Source organism: Rhinopithecus bieti, unplaced genomic scaffold (genome assembly GCF_001698545.2).
Source record: "Rhinopithecus bieti isolate Rb0 unplaced genomic scaffold, ASM169854v2 scaffold_44159, whole genome shotgun sequence".
In the NCBI taxonomy this organism is placed as follows: Eukaryota; Metazoa; Chordata; class Mammalia; order Primates; family Cercopithecidae; genus Rhinopithecus; species Rhinopithecus bieti.
This window is the reverse complement of record NW_016818573.1, coordinates 2,360,001-2,367,117: the sequence shown is the minus strand read 5'-3', so window position 1 is coordinate 2,367,117 and position 7,117 is coordinate 2,360,001.

The window sequence follows — 7,117 nt, the reverse complement described above, 5'->3', positions numbered from 1 at the left end:
CCTGACCAACATGGAGAAACCCCATCTCTACTAAAAATACAAAATTGGCCAGGCACAGTGGCTCACGCCTGTAATCTCAGCACTTTGGGAGGCCGAGGCAGGCAGATCAGGAGGTCAGGAGATCGAGACCATCCTGGCTAACACAGTGAAACCCTGTCTCTACTAAAAAACACAAAAAATTAGCCGGGCGCGGTGACCTGTAGTCCCGGCTACTCAGGAGGCTGAGGCAGAAGAATGGCGTGAACCCGGGAGGCGGAGCTGGCAGTGAGCCGAGATTGCGCCACTACATTCCAGCCTGGGCGACAGAACCAGACTCCGTCTCAAAAAAAAAAAAAAAAAAAAAATTAGCCGGGTGTGGTTGGCGTATGCCTGTAATCCCAGCTACTCAGGAGGCTGAGGCAGGAGAATCGCTTGAACCTGGGAGGCAGAGGTTGCAATGAGCTGAGATGGCGCCACTGCACTCCAGCCTGCGCAACAAGAGTGAAACTCACTCCAAAAATCTCAAAAGAAAAAAAAAGGAGGAACAAAGAAATCCATAATTGCATGTGATCAGTTAGTTATAAACACCACTGCACTCAAACCAACCTAATACACACTGATTTTATCTACTGTTTTTCTATTCTCTATCTTGTGTATCTCAGCTCTAATTTTTATTATTCTTCCTTCTGCTAGCTTTGGGTTTTGTTTGCTCTTTTTCTAGTTCTTTAAGACGTACAGTTAGGTAATTGATTTGAGATCTTTCTTCTTTTTTAATATAGACATTTACAACTATAACTTTCTTTTCTAGCAGGGCTTTTGCATCTTTTAAGTTTTGATATGCTGTAGTTTTTTGTGTGTTTTTTTTGTTTTTTTTTTTTTATCTCAAGATATTTTTTAACTTCCCTTGTGTATTAGTCTGTTCTCATGCTGCTATAAAGAACTGCCTGAGGCTGGGCGCGGTGGCTCATGCCTGTAATCCTAGCACTTTGGGAGGCCAAGGAAGGTGGATCAAGAGATCAGGAGTTCAAGACCAGCCTGACTAACATAGTGAAACCCCATCTTAACTAAAAATACAAAAAAATTAGCTGGGCATGGTAGCGTGTACCTGTAATCCCAGCTACTTGGGAGGCTGAGGCAGGAGAATCGCTTGAACCCGGGAAGTAGAGGTTGCAGTGAGCCAAGATCGCACCATTGCACTCCAGCTTGGGCAACAGAGTGAGACTTTGTCTAAAAAAAAAAAAAAGAACTGGCTGAGACTGGATAATTTATAAAGGAACGAGATTTAATTGACTCACAATTCTGCATGGCTGGGGAGATCTCAGGAAACTTAGGATCATGGGGGAAGGGGAAGCAAATATATCCTTCTTCACATGGCGGCAGGAGAGAGAAGTGTAAGCAGGGGAAATACTAGATGTTTATAAAACTATGAGATCTCATGAAACTCACTATCGTAAGAACAGCAGGGGGGAACCACCCCCATGATCTGATTACTGTCACCTGATCCCACCCTTGACACGTGGGGATTCTTACAATTCAAGGTGAGATATGGGTGGGGGCACAAAGCCAATCACAACATTTGAGTTGTGATTTATTCTTCAATTCATTGGTTGTTTAAGAGTGTATTGTTTTGGTAGAGTGTGGTGGCTCACACCTGTAATCCCAGCACTTTGGGAGGTCGAGGCAGGCAGATCACTTGAGGTCAGGAGTTTGGGACCAGCCTGGCCAACATGGTGAAACTCTGTCTCTACTAAGAAAATACAAAAATTAGCTAGGTGTGGTGGCAGGCACCTGTAATTTCAGCTACTCGGGAGGCTGAAGCAGGAATATCGAACTGGGAGGTGAAGATTGCAGTGAGCCGAGATCCCACCAACACACTCCAGCCTGGGCAACAGAGTGAGACTCTGTCTCAAAAAAAAAAAAAAAAAAAAAGAGTATATTGTTTAATTTCCATATATTTGTGAATTTTCTAGTTTTCCTTCTGTTACTGCATTCTAGTTTCATTCCACGGTGGTTGTAAAAGATACTTTATATTACTTCAGTCTTTTAAAATTTAGTAAGACCTGGTTTTTGGCCTAATGAATGTTTTATCTTGTAGAATGTTGCATGTCTACTTGAGAAGAATGTATATTCCGCTTTTCTTGATTGGAGTTCTCTATATGTCTGTTAGGTCTAATTGGTTGAGAATATAATTGAAGTCCTCTTTTTTTTTTTTTTTTTTTTTTGAGGCAGAGTCTCACTCTGTCACCCAGGCTGGAGTGTAGTGGCTTAATCTCAGCTCACTGCAACCTCCGCCTGCCGGGTTCAAGCTATTCTCCTACCTCACCCTCCTGAGTAGCTGGGATTACAGCTGTACGCCACCACACCCAGCTAATTTTTGTATTTTTAGTAGAGACGGGGTTTTGCCATGTTGGCCAGGCTGGTCTTGAACTCCTGACTTCAGGTGATCCACCCGCCTTGGCCTCCCAAAGTCCTGGGATTACAGGCATGAGCCACCGCACCTGGCCAGTCCTCTATTTTTTTTACTGATCTTCTGTCTGGTCATTCTATCCATTATTAAAAGTGAGAAATTAAAATTTCTATTACTGTAGAAATATCTATTTTTCCCTTCAATTCTGTCCATTTTGCTTCATATTTTGGGACTTTTTTTGTTAGGTTCATATATGTTTATAATTGTTATATCTTCTTGCTGGTTCATATATGTTTATAATTGTATCTTCTTGCTGGATTGAAATTTTTATGACTATATAATGTTATTCTTTTCTCTGATAGCCTTTTTCTTTTTTTACTTACAGTTTATTTTATCAATAATAACCACCTTTGCTCTTCTTTGATTACTACTTTCCTGGAATATCTTTTTTCATCCTTTTACATTCAATTTCTTTGTGTCTTTGTTTCTAAAGTGAATCTCCTTAGAAACTGAGAAGGCAGTAGAAAAAAGAAAAAAAAACAGATAATGTGAATATTTTAAAGATGGCATTAGGCCAAGCACAGTGGCTTACACCTGTAATCCCAGCACTTTGGAAGGCTGAGGCAGGTGGATCACTTGAGGTCAGGAGTTCAAGACCAGCCTGGCTATCATGGTGAAACCCTGTCTCTACTAAAAATATAGTAGTGGTGGTTGGAGCCTGTAATCCCAGCTACTTGGGAGGCTAAGGCAGAATTGCTTGAACCTGGGAGGCGGAGACAGCAGTGAGCTGAGATGACACCACTGCACTCTAGCCTGGACACAGAGCGAGGCTCTGTCTCAAAATAAATACATAAATAAATAAAGACAGCATTAGATCAAGTTTGTCCAACCCACGGCCTGTGGGCCACATGTGGCCCAGGACAGCCTTGAATGCGGCCCAACACAAATTTGTAAACTTTCTTAAAACATTGTGAGGCTTTTTTTGTCATTTTTTTTTAGTTCATCAGCTATTATTAGTGTTAGTGTATTTTCTGTGTGGCCCAAGTCAATTCTTCTTCTTCCATTGTGACTCAGGGAAACCAAAAGGCTGAACACCCCTGATATAGATGGATCATGATTTTTAAAATCCAACTTGCCAATTTCTACCTTTTCATTGGAGAGTTTATTACATTTATATTTAAAGTAAATATTGATAAGGAAGGATTTTCTTCTCCATTAAGCTATTTTCTCTGTCATATTATTTTGTGTTCTTCAGTTCCTCCATTAGTGCCTTTTTTGCATTCAGTTTTTTTGTAGAAAACAATTTTGATTCCCTTCTTTCCTTTTCTGAATTTTTTTTTTTTTTTTTTTTTTTTTTTTTTTTTTTTTTTTTTTTTTTTTTTTTTGTGAGATGGAGTCTCACTCTGTCGCCCGGGCTGGAGTGCAGTGGCCGGATCTCAGCTCACTGCAAGCTCCGCCTCCCGGGTTCACGCCATTCTCCTGCCTCAGCCTCCCGAGTAGCTGGGACTACAGGCGCCCGCCACCTCGCCCGGCTAGTTTTTTGTATTTTTTAGTAGAGACGGGGTTTCACCGTGTTAGCCAGGATGGTCTCGATCTCCTGACCTCGTGATCCGCCCGTCTCGGCCTCCCAAAGTGCTGGGATTACAGGCTTGAGCCACCGCGCCCGGCCTTTCTGAATTTTTAGAAGTTATTTTGCTGGTGGTTACCTTGAGGATTACAATTAATATCTTAAACTTATAACAACCTAGTTTAAATAATATAACTTAGTTTCAAAAGTATATACATACTCTGCTCCCACACATGCATATTCCTTCCCATGTAAATTGTTATTATCACAATTACATCTTTATCCTTAGATTTGTAATTATGTTTTATGTACTTGCCTTTTTTTTTTTTTTTTTTTTTTTTGAGACAGAGTCTCACTCTGTTGCCCAGGCTGGAGTGCAGTGGCGCCATCTCAGCTCACTGCAAACTCCACCTCCCAGGTTCACGCTATTCTCTTGCCTCAGCCTCCCAAGTAGCTGGGACTACAGGCATGTGCCACCATATCCGGCTAATTTTTTGTACTTTTTAGTAGAGATGGGGTTTCACTGTGTTAGCCAGGATGATCTCCATCTCCTGACCTCATGATCCGCCCACCTCGGCCTCCCAAAGTGCTGGGATTACAGGCATGAGCCACCGTGCTTGGCCATACTTGCTTTTCTTAAATCATATAAGGAAAAAAAGGCTGGGTGCGGTGGCTCACACCTGTAATCCCAGCACTTTGGGAGACCAAGGCTGGCAGATCACGAGGTCAGGAGATTGAGACCATCCTGGCCTACACAGTGAAACCTTGTCTCTACCAAAAATACAAAAATTAGCTGGGTGTGGAGGTGCATGCCTGTAATCCCAGCTACTCAGGAGGCTGAGGCAGGAGAATCACTTGAACCTGGGAGGTGAAGATTGCAGTGAGCCAAGATCGCACCACTGCACTCCAGCCTGGGTGACAGAGTGAGACTCCGTCTCAACAAAAAAAAAAAAAAAGAAAAAAAAGAGGAGTCACAAATGAAAAAATGCACTAATCCTAGCTGTTATGTCTACCTAAGTAGTTACCTTTACCAATGTTCTTTGTTTATTCTTATGGCTTTAACTTACTGTCTAATGTCTTCGTCTCAGACTGAATGCCTGTAACTTCCTTTAGCATTTTTGATATGGCAGGTCTGCTAGTCATGAACTCCCTCAGCTTTTGTTTAACTGGAAATATCTTAATTTCTCCTTTGCTCTTCAAGGATAATGTTGCCAGATATAAAATTTTGGGTCAACAGGAGTTCAAGACCAGCCCAGGAGTTCAAGACCAGCCTGGGCAACAAAGCAAGATTCTATCTCTACAGGAAAAAAGAAAAAAAAAGAAAAGAAAAATTAGCTGGGTGGAGTGACATGTGCCTGTAGTCCCACCTACTCAAGAGACTAAGGAAGGAGGATTGTTTGAGCCCAGGAGTTTGAGGCTGCAGTGAGATGTGAATGAGTCACAGCACTCTAGCCTGGGCAACAGAGTAAGATCCTATATAAAAATAACAAAAAGTATAGCATATACAATTATATACAGTATATAATATTTAACGATAATAGATGACTATGGTACTAGTTTATGTGTTTACAATAGCATTAACCATTATATTACAATGTTGTTCTTCACATACGTATATATGCCTGTGTGTGTGTACATAGAAGGCCTGTTTTGTGGGCTAATGTATGATCCATCATATATATATATATATAAAAGTTGCATTAATCCATTTTCACACTGCTATAAAGATACTACCTGAGACTAGGTAATTTATAAAGAAAAGAGGTTTAATTGATTCACAGTTCTGCATGGCTGGGGAGGCCTCAGGAAACCTACAATCATGGTGGAAGGCAAAGGGGAAGCAAGGCACATCTTACATGGCAGCAGGAAGACAGCGAGCAAGCATAGGGGAAACTGCCACTTTTAAACCATCAGATCTTGTGAGAACTCACTCACTATCATGAGAACAGCGTAGGGAAAACTGCCCCTATGATCCAATCACCTTCCACCAGGTCCCTCCCTCAACATGGGGGGATTACAATTTGAGATGAGATTTGGGTGGGGACACAGAGCCAAACCATATCATAAGCTACTTGTAAAACAGCTTCGGGCAGATCCTTCAGGAGGTATTCCAGAAAAAAATGGCACTGTTATACAGGAGATGAATTCCAGAAGAGAAAAGCATTGTTATATAGGAGATGACAACTCCATGCATGTTCTTGTCTCTGAAGACCTTCCAGCGGGACAAGATGTGGAGGTGGACGATAGTGATTTTAATGATCCTGACTCTGTAGGCCTAGGTTAATGTGTATTTGTGTCTAAATTTTTGACAAAAAAAATTTAAAAAGTAAAAAAAAAGTTTAAAGGCCAGGCACAGTGGCTCATTCCTGTAGTTGTAGTACAGGAATGTACTACAACTAAGAAGTAGTTCCTGTAGTTGTAGTACAGGAATGTACTACAACTAAGAAGCGTCACTTAGGCCAGGAGTTTGAGAACAGTCTGGGTAACACAGTGAGATCCCATTTCTAAAAAAAATTAAAAATTAAAAATTAAACAAAACTAGCTGAGCATGTTGGTGCACTCCCGTAGTCTCAGCTACTTAGGAGGTTGGGGTGACAGGATTGCTTGAACCCAGCAGTTTGTGGTTACAGTGAGCTATGATTGCACCATTGCATGCCAGTTTGGGACAGAGAAAGACCCTGTCTCAAATTTTAAAAAATAAATTAAATTAAATTAAAAAATTTAAAACTAGAAATAGCTTATAGAATAAGGATATAAAGAAATAATTTTTTTTATAGCTGTATAATGTGTGTTTTAAGCTAAGTGGGTTTTTTTTTTTTTTTTTTCTTTGAGAAGGTCTTGCTCTATCACAGGCTGGAGTGCAGTGGAGTGATCATGTCTCACTGCAGCCTCGACCTCCCGAGCTCAAGCAATCCTTTTGCCTCAGGCTCCTGAATAGCTGGGACTACAGGCACGCAACACCATGCTCGGATTGTTTTTGACTTTTTCTTTTTTTTAAGTGGAGATGAGGTCTATGTTGTCCAGGCTGGTCTCAAACACTTGAGCTCAAGCAATCCTCTCACCTCAGCCTCTCAAAGTACTGGGATTACAGGCATGAGCCACTGCATCCAGCCCATGATTGTATTTTCAAATTCAAATGCTGGGGCTTTATAAAGACTTGAAAT